The sequence below is a fragment of the Peromyscus eremicus genome, chromosome 6 (genome assembly GCF_949786415.1).
Source record: "Peromyscus eremicus chromosome 6, PerEre_H2_v1, whole genome shotgun sequence".
Lineage (NCBI taxonomy): Eukaryota > Metazoa > Chordata > Mammalia > Rodentia > Cricetidae > Peromyscus > Peromyscus eremicus.
This window is the reverse complement of record NC_081421.1, coordinates 45,313,221-45,333,019: the sequence shown is the minus strand read 5'-3', so window position 1 is coordinate 45,333,019 and position 19,799 is coordinate 45,313,221.

Genomic DNA, 19,799 nt, shown 5'->3' with positions numbered 1-19,799 from the left:
TCTTTCCTTTATAAGAGTTGTTGTGGTCCTGGTGTGTCTTCACAGTAATAGAAACCCTAAATGAGACAGAAGCTGATAGCAGGGTATTGCTATGATAGGCCAGAGCATGCTTTTGTTTAGAGGAATATATAACACTTTGGGACTTTGGACTGAAAAAGTGATTGGACATTTTAAACGGGACTTAATGGCCCATCCTAGTAGGAACACGGACGACAGTGGTGCTGAGGGGGATTTGAACTATGGCGAATTGGCTCAAAAGGCTTCAGAGTAATATTAGTATATGGCCTAGAGACAAACCTTGTGATACTTTGGTCAATAATGTGTTTGCTTTCTGCCCTTATCCAAAAAAAAAAAAAAAATCTGCCTGAGGTTAAATTGAAGTTTGGATTAATTGTGTTTGCAGAGGAGATTTCAAAACAGTCGAGTGTTGGTTGACTGTGTTGTGGAGTTACTAGCGGCCAGTCTTACTCAGATCTATAATGAAAATGAGAAAGCTGAGCAAGGGAAAACACAAAATGTACAGGTAGAAGAGAAAAGGAGCACCAGGAAGTGTGAACAGATTAAAGGAAACCCTGACACTACGTGGAATAAAGGGAGTGGTGACCTCAGAGCAAGACTCCACCCAGCTAAGCTTCCAACTTGTGCAAAGGAATTAAAGAAAAACACAGGGACGGGTATGGTAGTGCACACCTTTAATCTCAACACTCAGAAGGTAGAGACTGGTGGATCACAGTTTGAGGCCAGCCTGGTCTATAGATCAAGTTCCAGGACAGCCAAGCTTAGACAGTGAAGGAAACCATCCAAAGCAGAAAGCTGATGAAAATGTACTTAAATGAGGGGGCCTTGTTACAGCCCCAGTAGACAGCAGAACTTAGCAGCTTCGGCCATAGGGCTCTGACTTTAAAGTCAAGAAAGGCATTATGGAATCTCCCTCTGCAACTAGGGAAGCAAGGCTTGTGTCAGGGGTGTCCCTGCATAGAGGTCCACAGAGGCCACTGTGGGAAGCTGTGAAAGTGAAGCCTGGATTGCCTTGGAGACCCCAAGATGTTGGAAATGCCAGAGTCATGGGATAATTGCCGAGGAAAGATGCTCACAGGGAGTGGAACCAGCCTAAAAGAAAGAAGTGTGTCTCAGTCAACAAAGTTGAAAGGAGTTGGAGATCTGTAGAGTGCTTTGACATCAGACATGGAGATGCAGAGTTTGGAGTTTGCCCAGCTGGTTTTTGGTCTTGTTTCAGTCCAGTATTTTCTCACTATTCCTCTTTTTTTTGAAACAGTAATGCATGTCCTGTGCCAATATATATTGGAAGTATGTGACCTGCTTTTTTTATTTCGATTTTATAGGGGTTACAGTTAAGAGATTGCCATGAGTCTCAGAAGAGATTTTGGACTTTGGACTTCTAAACAGAGTTGAAACTGATAGACTATGGGGACTTTTGAAGTTGGACTGAATTCTTTTTTGCATTGTGATATGGCTACAAGCCCAGAGGGGGCAGGGAGTAGAATGTGGTGGTTTGAATAAAAATGGCCCCCATAGGCTCACAGAGAGTGGCGCTATTGGGAGTTTTGGCTTTGTTAGAGGGAGTGTGGCCTTGTTAGAGGAAGTGTGCTACTGAGGGTGGGCTTTGGAGTTTTGAAAGTCTGAGGTAGGCCCAGTGTCACTGTTTTTCTGATGCCTACTAATCCAGACCTAGAAATCTCAGCTACCTCTCCAGCACCGTGTCTGCCTGTGTATCACCATCCTTCCTTCATGATGACAGTGGACTAAACCTCTGAACTGTAAGCCAGCCCCAATTAAATTCTTTCCTTTATAAGAGTTGCTGTGGTCATGGTATCTCTTCATAGCAATAGAAACCATCACTAAGACAGATGATAAATCTCTTACATTTGCTTATGATTGATAAGGATACCCACATTGGCCTATTGATGGAATTCTTCTTTTCCAATTTTTGGAACAAATTTCTGCCTCTTATTATCAGTGTGATCCTTATTCTAATACTAAATTCTAGAAGTTTTGAGGGTTTAGATTTGTCCATGATAAAAGGCCTCTCAGCCTAAGCATATGAATATCTAAGGAACTGGAATCCATGTGGGGAGGTAATATCAGTTATGTTTGTAAACAGCATTTTATTTTATATTCAAATGAACCCTATGAACTCAGCATCACTCTTACTTCATAATTGAGATGACAAGGACAGAGATATTGGGATGACTTGTTTTAGATTGCAGATCTAGTTATTAGAAAGATGGGGATTTGAACTGATATCTGGTTTGCTCCAAAGAAGTCCATGACTGTCTTATCATAACACCATTGTCAGGTCTGGAAGCTTCAGAAAACATGCATTTTGTACCTAAATTTTGCTGCCTAGAAGCATGACCATGTACAGAAAGAAGCCTATAGAGTTGGTGCCTATGATGGTTAGTTTTAAATATCAATTTGCCACAGCTTAGAATAATCTGAGAAGAGAGCCTAACTGAGGAACTGAATAGATCGTGTTAATCTGTAGGCATGTCCATGGAGAATGGTCTTGATAATTAATGCAGGGAATCTAGCCCATTCATTATGAGCAACACAATCCCCTAAGCAGGGCATATTTAACAATGTAGGATATGAGAAATCAAGAGAAGCAGCTTCTAAGTGCTCATTTCTCTCTACTCTTAACTGTAGATGTTGATGGCTGCTGAAGTTCCTGCCTCTACTTCCCCTCAACAATGAATTGTCACCTGGAATTATAAGACAAATAAATCTCACCCATCCACCCACCCAGTCACTTTGGGTTGAGTATTTTAGCACAGCAACATACATGAAAACAGGGCAGAAATCAACACCGGGAATGGAATCGTTTCAGATGAATTCTCACATAGCCCGCCTCCTTCCTTCCTGGAATCTTAACTCCAAAGGCATTCCAAACAACATAAAGCAGAGCTTTAAAAAGTGATCCACATCTGGTCTCCAACCTTACAGCTTGCCTGAGGAGTATCATCCCAGTGATTTTTTTAAAAATAATTTTTTAAGTTTCTCCATTCCAGTGGTGCATATTCTCTAGTTATTATGACAGCTACTTTATAAGATGATGAAAAGGCTGTCACAAAATGGTCAGTTATAGTCCAGCAAGAGATGGCCAAGTGTGTAAAGTCCTTGATGCCAAGCCTGATGACCAGCTCCATATACATGTATAGTGTGCCCATATGTACAGTCCCAACCCCCTCCCATGTAAGTAAATAAACATAATTTAAAAAAAAAAAACAAAGCCCGGGTGTGGTGGTACACACCTTTAACCCCAGCACTCAGGATGCAGAGGCAGACAGGCAGATCTCTGTGAGTTCAAGGCCAGCCTAGTCTACACAGAGAGCTTCAGGCCAGCCAGGGCTACAGAGGGAGAGTCTGTCAAAAAAAATTAAGGTTCAGTTGATATAACTAATTTCTTTATATTTTTATTAGTAAATATTTTATTTTATTTATAATACCAGTTCCATGGGGGGCGAGGAGCAGAATGGCAGGAGAAGGTGTATGGTTTTAAACTGCTGTGTTCTAGACAGTTTTTCTGGTTCCTCACATTTCCCGTTCTGATGCATAAGCTGTGGTGTGAGCCATTGGTGAACTCACAAGTTCCAGGAACTAGCACCAGGATCAAAGTTTTTCATGGGCAGTAAAACACCAGCTGAAGGTGGGTTGTTTAATGGCCTCCACTGAGGTTATGCGTTGTCTTTACTTACTAATGTCACACACACACACACACACACACACACACACACACACACACACACACAGACTCCAGTGTGTGTTTGGTGTGTATGTGTGTGCACATGTGTACACATACATGCATGGGGAGTCAGAGTCTGAGTTCTGGTGTTTTCTTCTACCGATTTCCACATCCTTTTTGAGACAGAATCCCTCACAGGACCTGGAGCTCATCAATTCGGCTTAGCTAGCTGGCTAGCAAGTGCCCTGTCCCCTACCCTCCAGTTTCTGTCTCGCAGCGTTACAGGTGTACTGCAAGGCCCAACTTCTTTTTTTACGTGGGCGGTGGAGATGTGAACTCAGGTCCTCCTGTCTCCATAGCAAATACTTTACAGACTGAATCATCTCTCCAGTCCTAAGACTTACTATTTCTGATCACACTGTGCCCCATAAATATTTATGATTATTGCATATTAATAAAAGATTTTTATTTTAAGTTCCGGAGGTGGAAATGTTAACTGTCCTGATTTGATCTTTACAAACTGCACGTATGTATCAAATATTCCCACATTGTGCCTTTTCAATTTGAACAGCTAAAACAATAAACTTAGAGCTTGTAATTTCTCTATTTGTGTTTGATCTAGGTTTACTGCTTTATTATGATTATTTGTTTGATTAGGGTTTTTTTTTTGAAACTGTGTCTCATTTAGCCCAGGCTGGCCTAGATCTTGTTGTGTACTAAAGAGGAACTTGAACTCCTAACTGCCCTGCTTCTACCTCCCAGTGCTGGAATTAGAGGTTTGTACCACCACTCCAAACAGTTTAATCCAGATTTCCAACTGTGTACCCATTAGGGGAAATTTATTTTGCTAATTTTATCCTCATTGTATTTTGAAGAGTGACACAGTTTCAATGATTTCTGTCTTTCAAGTTGTGATGATCTTTGTCTGGTGACTCAGTGCTATCTATGTTCATGTGGCACACATAGACAATATTTCCTCTTCTTGGGAGGTGTCCAGATATACATGAAGTTGTGCCTCTGTGTCTTTTGTAAAATAGCGTGTTTAGTGGTCTGGACACGTTTGCCAGCAATTTCCTCCAACGTCTATGTAATGTAGTGGCAAATGGTACCCATTTCACCAGCTTTTGGCAGGAAGATCTATGTCTTCTGTTCCACAGATGCACCGTGACGTGGAGGTGGTGTCGTAGTCTAGGGCAGTGGTTCTCAACCTTCCTAATGCTATGACTCCTTATCAGAGTTCCTCATGTTGTCGTGAGCCCCAACCATAAAATTATTACGGTTGTTACTTCATAACTGTAATTTTGCTGCTGTTATGAATTTTAATGCGAGTGTGTCTGTGTTTTCCGATGGTCTTCAGTGACCCCCTGAAAGGGTCATTCGACCAAAGGGGGTCTCGACCCACAGAATGAGAATTGCTGGTTTAGTGAGAGGACTAGGAAATACATTTTTTTCTTTTTTTAAATTTTATAATTTAATTTAATTTTACATATCAGCCACGGATTCCCCTGTCCTCCCCACTTCCGTGCCTCCCCTGCCTTCCCTCCAGCCCACCCCCCCATTCCCATCTCCTCCAGGGCAAAGACTCCCCTGGGGGTTCAGCTCAACCTGGTAGATTCAGTCCAGGCTGGTCCAGTCCCCTCCTCCCTTCACCCAAGCTGAGCAAAGTGTCTCTGCATAGGCCCCAGGCTCCAAACAGCCAGCTCATGCACTGAGGACAGGTCCCAGTCCCACTGCCTGGATGCCTCCCAAACAGTTCAAGCTAATCAACTGTTTCACTTGTCCAGAGGGCCTGATCCAGTTGGGGGCTCCTCAGCTATTGGTTCATAGTTCATGTGTTTCCACTAGTTTGGCTATTTGTCCCTGTGCTTTTTCCAATCTTGGTCTCATCAATTCTCGCTCATACAATACCTCCTCTTTCTCGCCAATTGGACTCCTGGAGCTCCACCTGGGGCCTGGCCATGGATCTCTGCATCTGGCTCCTTCAGTCATTGGATGAGATTTCTAGCACGACAGTTAGGGTGTTTGGCCATCCGGATCACCAGAAAGGTCAGTTCGGGCTTTCTCTCGACCATTGCCAGTAGTCTATTGTGAAGGTATCTTTGTGGATTTCTGGGGCCCTCTCTAGCACTTTGCTTCTTCCTATTCTCATGTGGTCTTCATTTACCATGGTCTCTTATTCCTTGTTCTCCCTCTCTGTTCTTGATCCAGCTGGGATCTCCCGCTCCCCTAAGCTCTCTTTCCCTCAACCCTTGCCCTTCATTTCCCCCACTCATGTCCATGTTGTTCATGTAGATCTCATCCATATCTCTGTCATTGGGCGATCCCTGTGTCTTTCTTGGGGTCCTGTTTTCCAGGTAGCCTCCCTGGTGTTGTAAGTAGCAGTCCAGTCATCCTTGTTCCACATCTAGTATCCTCCTATGAGTGAGTACATACCATGTTTGTCTTTCTGAGTCTGGGTTACCTCACTCAGGATGATTTTTTTCTAGATCCATCCATTTGCCTGCAAACCTCATGATGTCATTGTTTTTCTCTGCTGAGTAGTACTCCATTGTGTATATGTACCACATTTTATTTATCCATTCTTCAGTTGAATGGCATCTAGGTTGTTTCCATGTTCTGGCTATTACAAACAATGCTGATATAAACATAGCTGAGCAAGTGCTCTTGTGGTATGATTGAGCATTCCTTGGGTATATGCCCAAGAGTGGTATAGCTGGGTCTTGGGGGAAATTGATTCCCAATTTTCTAAGAAAGTGCCATATTGATTTCCAAAGTGGTTGTACAAGCTTGCATTCCCACCAGCAGTGGAGGAGAGTACCCTTTGCTCCACATCCTCTCCAGCATAAGCTGGAGGACTAGGAAATATATTGAGATCCAGAAACTGTAAGAACATTGGTCATCCTGCAAATAGTCATTTCTCGAAACTTCTCTTCCCCCCTCTATAGCAGTAAGTTATGTCTGCCCTGCAAACATTGCAAGGTGTGTCAGGAGAAGCCAAGAGATAAGAAATGCAGCCAACATAAAGTGATTAAGAAATAAAAGTACTATTCACAAGAGCTGAAAGGAATGATAGCTGTAAGAAACAGCAAGCACGGGCATGTGTTTTACTGGTTCCTTTCCCAGCCCCCAACCACCTTCAGCTTTGGGGGACACCCTGCTTCCTGCATTGGAGACACTGCCGCCCAATAGCGCAGGGCTCCCTCTGCGTAGCCTTGGCGCTCCCATCCTGCTGAAAGTGTGTTGTGAGAAAGAGCAGAAAGCTGCCAGGAGCTCTAATTTGCGCTTCAGCACCGTCAGCCCAGTGGAGCCTAGGATGCCTCCCCCTCCTGGAGTGGAAGCTGAATGGCAGATGCAGCCCAAACATTCTTTAATCGAGAGGCTTCCGTCCCCGGACGCCCCTGGATCTTGGACAGAAAAAAAATCTCGGTCGGATATGTAGGATGAGGATATCCAGGCCCTCTGAGCCCTTAGCGAGCAGTCACGGAGTCAGATGCAAGAACTGCCTAGGATGGAGAAGAAAGAGATCGATCACGGTCTGGCTGCGGGTTTCCAGAGGAGATGCTGCGCGAAGGACACGTCTGCCCCGGAGCCGCTCTGTGCGTCTCTGCGGCACCCCGTCGCCTGCCGGCCCCTTTTCCCAATTTGCCCTCCGGCCGCAGTCGTCTGCAAATGAATAATCCCCTGCACTTGTGAGTGAACCCACACAAGTTCCCCAGGCACGGTCCTCCTACCTCTTTGCCCCCGGGGAAGGGTGGGAGCAGTTTTTCAACCATAACCTTCCTGCCACCTGGGGGAAGGTGACCGTATTGGGGGAGGAGGAGGGATTGTTTTACTGATTCCAAGGCATCAGAATTAGCTGCCGGTGCTAAAGTGGTTCGTTTAATTCCTTTGCTCTTTGACAAACGGTGGGCGACCCGCTGCCGGGGCGCGACCCCGGGGCTCATTTCGCAGCCGGACGCTGAGTTTCAGACTGCAGCCTTGCTCCGCATACACCCGGGCCCCTTTGCGGTTCATCCGAGTCTGCAGATGGATGAGTGTTGACAGGCATCCTCTGAGCATTGGTTAAAGCCCCAGAGTGCTCACCTTTGCACCTACAGTTTTTCTGCCATCGCTGCTGCCTTCTCCTCCTCCTTCTCCCCCTCTCCTCCCACCCTCCTTCTCCTCCCCATCCCCACCCTCTCATCAGCACCACTACCAAAAGACGGGCCCCTTTGGTAGAGTCGAAGCTCCCCGCCGAAACGAGGGGGAGGGAGACACCTCTGTCCCCCTCCCCCCATCTCTGCCTAGGCTCCGGGTTTTACTGCAGCAATCGGAGGTGACAGCGCCACCTCGGTCTCCTCGGTAGCTCTCCGAGCCCCGGCTCCCCCCAGCAACGCGGGGGGAAAGCGCCCCCTCCTGAGAGGCTAATCTCCAGAGAAGTGCGAACGAGATACAGAAAAGCGAATTTTAAAAATGTAGAAGTCACTGGGCTGCATTCCTCGGAGGACAGCCCAATCCCCCAGGACTGAGTGTCAGCGCATAGGAAGTTGGGACCTTAGAGCGAAGGGGGAGGGGAATGGTGCAACCCCGCATTCTCTTCTGGAAGGAGTCGCTGCAAGCCCTGCGGTTGGACACAAGTTTGCGTAAGAGTGTTTTCCTTTTGTCAATTATTAATCACCGGAATCAGTTTGGCAGAACTGGAGTTTTAGCAGTAGTGCAGAGGGCGGGGCCCGAACACCTAACTCTGGGAGCCTCCCCTGCTCCCGGAGCAGTGGCAAGCTAACAGCAGCTGGGAAGAAGCCAGAGCATCCAACCTTACCCAAAGGCAGGAGGTAAGCATCTTCCAAAATACTTAACGTCCAATCCAAAGAAGCTTTCATAACAGAATTTCTGTCTTCGCGGAGGGGAAATAGAACTGAGCTTTAATGCAATTTCTCTGCTTATTATTTAACCACATTACAACCGAAAGAACTGAGTGGGTCCTCTTGGCATTTACTATGTTGGAAAAACTAAGACGTTTCACTCTACAGAGGCCAAACTTTATTATTGGAACTTTTCCATCCAGAAGAAAAGTATTTTACATTGTTTTCATTATTCATCTTTGTGTGGTTTATTAATATCCAGGGAAATGTCTTAGGATGTGCTTGGCTTCCTTAGTGGTAATATTTGTCTAGTTCTCTGCTCTTCCACTTTATTTGCCAATAAGTTACTTCAGGCAAGGGCACACCAGTCAGCTGCCAGCAGATCAGGCATATCTAGCAAAGAATGTGTTTTAGTATTTTTTCTTGATTATTAAGCACAGTGTATTTTCTCAGGGATGCTTGCGTGATTGTCACAAGTAATCAAAATCTTCAGCCCGTGGAGTAACATGTGCCATAGCATCCATGGGGAGCAGGGGAGAACAGGTGGAGTGGGTTTTAAATATGTGTCAGTCCAGACTTGTTTCACTTGGAAAGACATTCAACTGGTTGTCAGTCTACAGATTACCCCAGCCCATGCTCCAATACAGAAGCTGAGGAATCGTTAAATCTAAATATTAGCTCCTAAAGTCCAAATAAATGTATCAGGAAAGTTGGGATGTTTGCTTTGCGAAGGATTTTATAGCAGCAGTAGTTATTTTGAATCAAAAGATATTAAGAAATACACAGCCATTTTTGCTAAAGAACTTTTAAAATGGTGTGTGCAGAAACCCGGTAAAAGCTTAACCACTTGATTTTCACATCTGGTTCATTCCTGAGCTTCTTTCTTAATGTAGCTGTCATTTTCATGATTTAAAAAAAAAATGTTTGGGTTTTTCAAGACAGAGTTTCTCTGTGCAGCTTTGACTGTCCTGGAACTCTCTCTGTAGACCAGGCAGGCCTCGAACTCATAGAAATCAGCCTGCCTCTGTCTTCGGAGTGCTGGGATTAAAGGTGTGCACCACCACCACCTGGCCATTTTCACAATTTTTTAATAACTATGATGACTTTGTATATGGATCACTTAGACTAACAAACTTTTGTATGAGATATGCAACCTCATTTTTCAAATCTCTCTAAGCAATTTAACTGCAATAAATTGAAAAATGGTTAATTAAGGCAAATGCACAGACATTTAGAATTTTACTGTGTATCAAGTAGAAATTCAACCAGTCTTCAACTCCCATTGGTTTTCTTAGCCTACTGTTTAGGTTTGCTAATTTTAAAATAAAAATTATCCTTCATAAGTTATGGCCAATTTTACCCAACAAAGTCAGTGTAATTTTGCTGCCAAATCTACAGAGTCTTCATTTCAAATTATCCAAATAGGGGTTGGGGCTGAAAAGATGGCTGAAAGAGTTTAGTACATTCGAGCGTGATGACCCAAGTTCAGATCTTCAGCATCTATATAAAAAGGCACAGCAGGATGTGCCTGTAATTCCAGAGCTGGGAGGCAGCGACAGGGGAATCCTGGAGTCTTTTCCATCCAGCCATTCCAGCCAACCGGCAAGCTCCTGGTTCAATGAGAGACCCTGTCTCACAAAGTAAAATGTGGAGCCATAGAAGGAGGCACTAAACATTGTCTTCTGACTTCCACACACATGCACAAGTATGGACACACACCCATCCATGTGCACATATACCACACAGGCATGAGCAAATCATCCAGATAAGACTCAACTTCTAGAATTACGCCTGTGAACACACCACTTACAAAACAATAACTGGTGAAAATTATCTCTGGATATTATCTTGAGGGAACACAGCAAATGAAGAAGTATTTATGCAAAATAACCTGTAACACTACAATAAGAATGACAAGGTATATGAGCACAGTTCACCTCCCCAGCCTCCTCCAGCTAGGTACGGTGGTGATCCACTCTGGCTGGATGGTGCTGTGCTCTGAGTAATACACAGAGTTCCCTCTCAACCTAGAATCCAGCCCACAGGTTCAGTCTGTTCGAAGTAGAAACAGGCCACCACCCTCCTCATCTCTCTCAACTTTGTGTTATGGAAGCTTTATTTCAGGGAGGATCAACTGAGAAGTCAGTCTTTCTTCCTATAACCAATACACACACACACACACACACACACACACACACACACACACACACACACACACACACACACACACTGGGCCAAAGATGAAGAATTCAATAACAAAAAGACAAATAGCCCATTTTAAAGTGGGCAAAGGTTTGAATAGACGTTTTTCCAAAACAGATGTTTTGGAAAGTGCTTATATTTACTTGTTGGAAAAAAAAATCAAAACCATAATGAGATATCACTTCACACCAACCACAATAGTTATAAATGAAATGATCCATGTTGACAGATCAGCCCAGTCCATGTTAAAATAAAGAATTTGGGGATGGAGGAGACAATGTAGAAAAGTTGGGGCTGAGAACACAACTCAGTGGTAAGGTACTTGCCTGGTTTGCATGAGATCCTGGGTTTGATTCCTAGCACCACAAGGAGCATGAGAGGGAAGGGGAGGAGGAGGAGGAGGAGGAGGAGGAGGAGGAGGAGGAGGAGGAGGAAGAGTTAGAACTGTCATGTATTGCCAATGGGATGTAAAATGATGTAGTGGAAAACTGTTAATTCCTCAAAAAGTTACACCTAAAGTTACCAAATAATACAGTTCCACTCTTAGACAAATATTCTGGATAACTGAAAGTTTACATCCACTAAAGAACCAGCACCCAAATCCTCATCCCAGTAGTATACATAACAGGCAAAAACAAAAAACAAAAAAACCTGGAAACAACCCTAGCATCCATTGAGAGGCTAGTAGGTAAGTAAAATGTATGGAACAGAACAGTGGGTATTATTCAGCATGCTTCAGTACAATGAAACCTTGAACAAATTCCATACGCTAAGTTAAAGAAGAGCACACATTGTGACATTCCCTTTACATAACATATCACAAACCAGAGACTCTATAGATACAGAAATCAGATCAGTTGTTGCTGAGGGCCGGTGTGGAAGATAAGTTGGGGAGAAATGGGAAATGACTGCTAAAGGGTACAGGCTGTCATTGGGAGATGACAAATTTTAGACCATGGGAATGGTTTCTGGCGATGGATGTTGCACTGTATTGGACTGTATACTTAAACTAGGTTAATTGTGTGATAAATGAATTACATCTCAGTGAGGCATATTATTAAAAACCCATCCAATACAGGTAGGTGTGGTGGCAATTACCTATAACCCCAGAACATGGGATGTTGTTGAAAACTCAAATTGCAAGTTTGAGATTGGCAAAAAAATAAATTTAGCAAGACTCTGTCTCCAAACACAAAGGGCAAGCTGGGTGGTGGTAGCACACACTTTTGATCCCAGCACTTGGGAGACAGAGGCAGGTGGATCTATGATTCCAGGACAGTCAGGGATATCCAGAGAAACCCTGGCTCAAGGGGGAAAAAAGTTATAAAGGATAGAGGCTGAAAAAGACGGCTTGGTGACCAGGTTTGGGTCCCAGCACCCATACAGGGGCTCATAACTGTCTGTGACTCCAGTTCCAAGGAGTCAGATGCTCTCTTTTGGCCTCTGTATGCACCAGACGTGCATGGGATGCACGTACATACATACATGCAAGTGAAACACTTATACATATCAGATAAAAATAAATAAATCTTTTTTAAAAAGATACAAAGGACTAAAGGTGTGGCTCAATCTTAGAGCATTTGCCCAGTGTGTACACAACTCTGGTTCAGTCTCCAGGACCAGAAAAAAAAATATGTGAAGCACTGAAGGAACAAATGCATTTAGAACTGGTATGAACCTTTTTTGCCCGATGACCATTTAGAAATATATGAAATAATAAAGAGCGGCACAGGAATTACACAGCTGTATGGTTTGCATAAGTTTGCATACCTGCCCTAGCTTGTCTTCTCTTCCGAAATAAATCAGATGCCATTAACTTCTTGTCACTGGGGATTTGCTTGTAATGTAGCATCTGTTTGGACTCACCCATCCATCATGTTAACCCTGGACCTGTTGAGGCTAGTTATTCTTCTTGCTTTTAGGTAAATCTAGTCTTTAATAGCCCTTGAGGTTAATTGTTAAATTTGCTATGTCCCACACTGGGTTAGAGAAGAAGGTACCTTACCCTCTGTACAATGTGGATTTCTACTCAGAAGAAACCACTTTTCATTTACCCTAGATTGGCCCTGAAAGCCAGAGCCCTGGAAGAGCTGGAAGAGCAGCCAGTGTCGTCCCCAAAGCACGCTGATATGTCCTTGCTGGAAAGCATCGACTGTAATTATGACAATCCCCAGTGCAGAGGCTCCTAAATAATTAATTCATGCCTCTATTTGTCTCTTGTGTTTTGAGTTCCCACAGCTTCCTGAGCCTGTAATAAGAAACATGGAATGGGATTGCAATTCTTTGTCCAGAACAAGTATCAAGTCAGTGTGTCTTGGAATCCTGTAGGGTAGAAAGGAGCAGAATGTGTTGTGAGGACAGTTATGAACACATGTAATCAAACTGTACCTTAAGTCATATGGATTAAAGTCTTCCTGCTTCAGAAAACCTCAGCAATTTTTCTTCTCACGTACACAGGCTTGTCCTTCCGTGTGCATGTGTTTAAGAGTGTGCCAAGCTAATGGAAATAGATTCCATCCAGTTGTTAACTACCGTGTTTAGTGTCATATTTTGTCCAATTAGAAAACTCCCATTGAAGAAAGTTGCATGCACATGCATGCATGCACATATATGTCTGTACATGTCTACATGTCTACATGTACACACACACACACACACACACACACACACACACATGTCAGGAGACAACTTTGGATGTCATCCCTCAGCTGGAGTCCGTCTTTTTTTTTCCCAGCATCTTTCAATTACTTGGAACTTGTCAAGTAGGTTACGCTGGCTGGCCAGTGCAAGGATTGCTAGCCAGCAAACACCAGAGAATCTACATTTCCATCCTTCCAGCACTGGGATGACAAGCAGGCACCATCATGTCTTTTATGGTTTTTTTGATAAGGATTCTGGGGGTCTAACTCAGGTTCTCAGGATTGCTCTTTTACAAACTGAGCGATCTCCCCAGCTGTGATAAGGAATGATTTTAATGTCTAATCATTTGTCTATAAATTAAACACATGTAGGAGAAGTTGATCATGACTTTTCTGCTGTGGGATGTTCTGTATGGCAAATGTGTTGCTGATTAGTCAATAAATAAAACACTGATTGGCCATTGGCTAGGCAGGAAGTATAGGCGGGACAAGGAGGAGAATAAAGCTGGGAAGTGGAAGGCTGAGAGAGAGACACTGCCAGCCGCCACCATGACAAGCCGCATGTGAAGATGCCGGTAAGCCATGAGCCATGTGGCAAGGTATAGATTTATAGAAATGGGTTAATTTAAGCTGTAAAAACAGTTAGTAAGAAGCCTGCCACGGCCATACAGTTTGTAACCAATATAAGTCTCTGTGTTTACTTGGTCGGGTCTGAGCGGCTGTGGGACTGGCGGGTGAGAGAGATTTGTCCTGACTGTGGGCCAGGCAGGAAAACTCTAGCTACACTTTTCTTTTCCTTTTGGTGGAAGGGTGTGGGAGAAAGAGAAGGCAGCACATATTTTTATATAGCTCAGGCTAGTCGTGAACTCATAACATTCCTGCTAAGACTACCAAGTGCTAAGGATGCTCATAGTGTTCTCAGGGGTTGCGTATAAATAGTGCAGATTGAGTTCCCCAGAGGCAGCACATTTTGGAGAGCAGAAGAGAGTTTGAGGAGAAGGAAACGTTGAGAGCCATCCTGGAGAGGGAATGGAAGAACTACAGAAAGTGAGCAGGGCATGGAATCCCACAGGCCAGCTGTGGAGAGCAAGAGGGAAAAGCCACCACCCCACTGTTCCAGAATTTCTACACAGCTACCTGATTTCAAAAGTACCCCAGGAAGCCTTGTTCTAAGAATATACAGTAGGTGTAGCAATGTTTCTGAAATAGAGCATTTTTAGGTCTGGCTTAAGAGGAGCAGGGATGGGATTTTGTAAGTCAAGGGGGACATTTATTTCAATCTCAAATGAAAAGTGTGTAAGAATGTTAAGTAGAACTAGAAACAGTTTTGTTTTTGTTTTTGTTTTTTTTTAGAAAATCTACTATAATGGGACATTAGAATTCTCATTCATTTATTTAACATGTTTTAATTGAGTAGCTACTGTATGCCAACCATGGAGGAAAAGACTAAGAAGACCTTTTTCAAATCTCTTTTTTTCTAGACTTTGTGTGTGTGTGTGTGTGTGTGTGTGTGTGTGTGTGTGTGTGTGTGTATGTGTGGTACTAGGAGCTGAACAGGACTTCATTCATGCTAAGCAAGCACCCTGCCAACTGAACTATATCCCCAATCCAATATACCACTTGCTACAAAATAGATGAAGAACACAGGATCAGACTTTCCAGAATGTGCTGCCCTACCAACCTGGCCCTGACAGCCTTTCTTCACCCTATTCTATGCTCCGGTTTACCCACCACTTCCCTGTCAGGACATTTACCACACTGTGGGGGGCTACTTGGCTGCTTGTCCCTCTCTCATGAAAGTGGTCTGGAGACAGTAACCATGTCAGTCTTAATGTACTTTATACCTTCTTACGTCCTTGCTACCTTGTTGATTGAAATAGCTAGGATGGATGGATGGATGGATGGATGGATGGATGGATGGATGGATGGATGGATGGACCAACAAATGGATGATTTGCTAGGCTCTGGTCAAAGTTCTTTGCATAGCAAATGTGTTAGAGTAGTTCAGAATATGTGCTCTGCATTTTTGTCTCTGTTTTGGGGGGAGTTGATTGTTTGTTTTATAAAACTTTGGGTCAATTTTTAAGTTTCCTAATTCTGCCATTTCCATATTTATAAAGTGAGTGCAGAAATACTACTACCCTTACGGCATTGTTAAATGAAACCTATAAGGTCCTACCTATAAAGTACTTAGCAAAATTCTGGGCTATAAATTGCTCAATAAATATCTACTGCTATTATCAAAATAGAACAGCTTTGAGGTTGACAGTTTGCTATTCCAGTGTTATAGCCCTGCTCTTTGAGCTCCATTATAAGATCAAAGGCTGTCAGCAATGCCTAGCTGGAGCTATCTTGCTGATGTCAAGGTCAGAGAAAAGATTAAAAAGAAAATTTGGAAAGAAATGTAAGTAGCATATGGAACAAGAAAATGAAAATGACCAGAAAAAGAAAAGGAAAAGGCTCCAGAGGACACACACAGAGCAGTTTTCCGGGACTGTAATCCCTCTGTTGCTGTCCACCTCACAGATCAGTAGAGCACCAGTCCTGATCCGTACTCAGTGTGCCTTGGAGAACACCATGCCCAGTGTCAGTGACGTAAAAATGAAGAAAACATGAAACAAATCCTACTTGAAATTGAGCCTTACCTGTACCTTAGGGCATTAAATTGTCTTTTTGGCATCTTTTGCAAATCTAATTATCTTTTGGGAGTATGTCAGACCAGTAGTTAAAATCATCACAGTGCCACAAGCTATCTGTACCATTCTAAATGAACTGAAGAGAGAACCAACTGGACCAATCAATGAAAATCTAGAAACTTCAGTAATTACCTTTAATAAGACTTTAATAACTACAAGGAATAGAATACCCTTGGGCTTTTCTCCAACTGGAGAAGCCACAGAGACTCCTAAACCTTACGAAGAAATGTCTTAATTACTGAACTAGAGCCTCCACGGCCCTGGGATCTCAGAACTGACAGGCATCCCCTGTGGCAGAAAGCATGCATGGGCCAGCAAGACAGTTCAGCAAGTAAAGGCACTTGCCACCAAGCCTAATGACCTGAACACAATCCCTGGGCCTTGTATGTGGGGGATGAAGGGAACTGATTCCAGCAAATTGTCCCCTGACCTCCACCTGTGAGCTGTCACACAAACACAATGAATGAAAAAAAATGTAAGCATGACAACATGCACGATTGTGCCTGGCACACACATCCAGGCCACACTAAAAGGAAGGAAGCTATTCTATTCAACAGAACCTTGTTTGTCTCAATTTTCTGTTGTCATGAAGACATGACTGCTGCATACTTCTTTGGAGAGTGAATTTTTTAAAAGCTTTTTATGTGTAATAGATTTAAACCTGACACAACATTTATCCAGACATTATATATTTCCTATATTTATATATAGTCCCTGCCTTGGTTGATTATCAACAACCTAATGAGCAACTGAAGTACCTGATACTAGGAGCAATAATAACACAATAATGGATGGAAAGAGTAGCTCAGAGGTAGACTGGCACACACAGAGCCCTAGGTTCAAGCCCTGGCACCACAAAAGAAGTTAATGCCCAAATTAAATATTACAGATTTCTTTCACAAATCATGTATGTACCCTCTGCCACCCTCCTATAGAGTGCACAGCACCCAAACCAGTGATAGGTTCATACAAATCACTCAATAAATATTTGTGATATGACTTGAACATATTTGTGTTAACTTAAAATTTAGTTCATTGTAATTAGTAAAGAAGTAGTTTTCAAATCTATGTAGTAACAAATGAAAAAAATCCTTTGGGTACAATGAATTGAAAAACTCAGGATTCAAAATTAAGTACATCGTGTGCCTTAGCTAAAGTTTCTCTTTCTGAGATAAAATGCCATGACCAAAAGCAACTGGGGGAGGGAAGGGTTTGTTGGGCTTACATATCCTGGGTCACAGTCCAGTGAAGGAAGCCAAGGTGGGAACCTAGAGGCAAGAACTCAGACAGAGGCCACGGAGGGGTGCTGGTTGCTACTGGCTTGCTCCTCACGGCTTGCTCAGCCTGCTTTCTTATATCATCTGCCCAAAGAAGGCACAGCCAGCATCGAGGTGGCCTCTCCCACATTAATCACCAATCAAGAAAACACCCCCACAAACTTGCCTACAGGCCAATCTGATGGAGGCATTTTCTCAGTTAAAACTCCTTTTTCCCAGATACATCCAGGTTTGTGTCAAGTTGACAAAAACCAAGCAGAACACACCATAACAACAATCACAGGTGGGCTTAAAAGAAAAAAATACATAGAAAAAAATATCAAAGAGTAGGCAATATATGTTTAATACGGTAATTAAATATGCCCCTATTTCTTGGCTACTCTGATATTTCTCACTGTTACATTTCAGCGTTTAACTTTTTTTCCACAGCTAGTACAGGTTTAACAGCCATCAAAATTATTAACAAAGAAATCTTTCTGTAGCCCACATCTGTGATTACAGCTCAAAGGCTGACACAGGATGGGGAGTTTGAGACTAGCCTGGGTTACATAGCCAAGACTATATCACCAAAAAGAGAACAAAGTTTAAGAAGCAAGGACTATTTGCAGAGCCACAATGCAGCAACGTTTCCCTTAAAGCTACAAACTCCCTTAACTAGACAGTTTACTTTCTCTAAAGCTGAACTAGTATATAAAAATAGACAGTATTTATGACATTGAGATAGTCAGGACTGTCTGATTATCTGAGCTATTTGAAATAACATAACATATTTGAAATGACTGAGGGAGAAGCTGTCACCCCACAGAGATTTACACATCTTTAGCTCAGTTAAGTGAGAAAACAATGTTTTCCTGAAATGTTTACACGTGCTCTCTGTGGCATTTGTTCCATCTAAAAACTTTCACATTAAACTTGTTGTCTGCAAACATAATGAGCACGAAACTTAGAAATAAAAAATATTCTTAGTATTGAGGAATGATAAGTATGAAGAAACACACATAACTGATCCCCTTCTTAAAACTTATAAAATAAATTAATTCTGTTACTTTTAGATTGACTCCTAGTATATCCTAAGTTTAGCCCATAAGTGTGTGCATATGTGTGTGTGTGTGTGTGTGTGTGTGTGTGTGTGTGTGTGTGTAAGTAAAAACAAAGATGTACGTGGAGGTACATGTGGAATCTACTAGTATTATAATATGTACAAAATTCAACTTCTTACAAACATGCCTCTAAACTTAATAATCACTAAAAGCCATTAAACTAAATGCTACAGAAAGTGATTATTCAGTTGGCGTAGATCTTGCGAATACCACATGTTAAACTGCAGGTTTCTCTTACAGAGCTCTACGCCTTATCTTACAAACAGGTCATGCAACCTGCTTGAACATGACAAGTTACTCATAAGCGTGACGCCTCTGTAAGTGATAAGGGTTATCGCTGTGGTGATCCTAATTCTAACACATCAGTTTTGATCAGCTGGAGTCTAACTGTTCCCTGTTACGTAACTGCATTCTACTGTGAGTGAGTTCCTGGAAAGAGCCTTAGCTCTGAGCAGCGAAGGCTGTAGAAGGCAGATTTGGTTTTGAGGGGGAAAGCAGGAAGTAGTAATAGAAGAAAGCAGGAGTATACAACCGGATGTGAGGCCAGCACAGGTCAGGGGTCCAGTGCAGCTCCTTTTCCCAGAGGCGGGGCGTGGATACTCACTTTATTTGTCAGGATGCCTGAAAAATCTCTGAGTTTGTTTGGTAAGAGTAGCAAACTGCTGCTCCCATTTTTTACTCAACCATTGAAAAATAAGTTTGTTGCTTTGCGGGTAGCTCTGTTGCTAGGCACATTAGGCAGCGATGGAAGAGAAAGCCATCAACAGCACACGTCCCCACCGTGGAGAGACTGAGCCTTCACATACTTTTATTTTATTTAATTAAAAAAAAAAAAAAAGCTTGAGACAGGGTCTCACCGTGTAACTCTGCCTGGCCTAAAACGCACACATAGACCAGGCTAGCCTCTTACTCACAGAGATCCACCTGCCAGGAGAGTGTGAGGCGTGTCAAGGATTACAGGCGTGTGAAGGCTAGTGCCACCACACCCAGCTAGCCTTCCTTGTAGTAAGTTATTTCATTGTCTAAAAGTCTAAACAAAGAGAGAGAGGGAAAAAAAAAAAAAAAACAGTCAGGTTGACCTCATTCTGGATTTGGCTGACAGGAAAATCGGATTATAATGTAGGGCAAAAGGAAAGCAGAAAGTGAAGCTGCGTCCCGGTTTCCTCCACTGAGAAGAAAACAGATGAGGGTCATACAGAACACGGCACCGCCGCACCTATTGCCTTCTTGCTGGTGAATCCTCAGTTCCCGGAACCATCCTTACCCACCCACCTGGCCCACCGTCCCCTTACCCACCCACCTGGCTCACCGTCCCCTTACCCACCTACCTAGTTTGTGTCT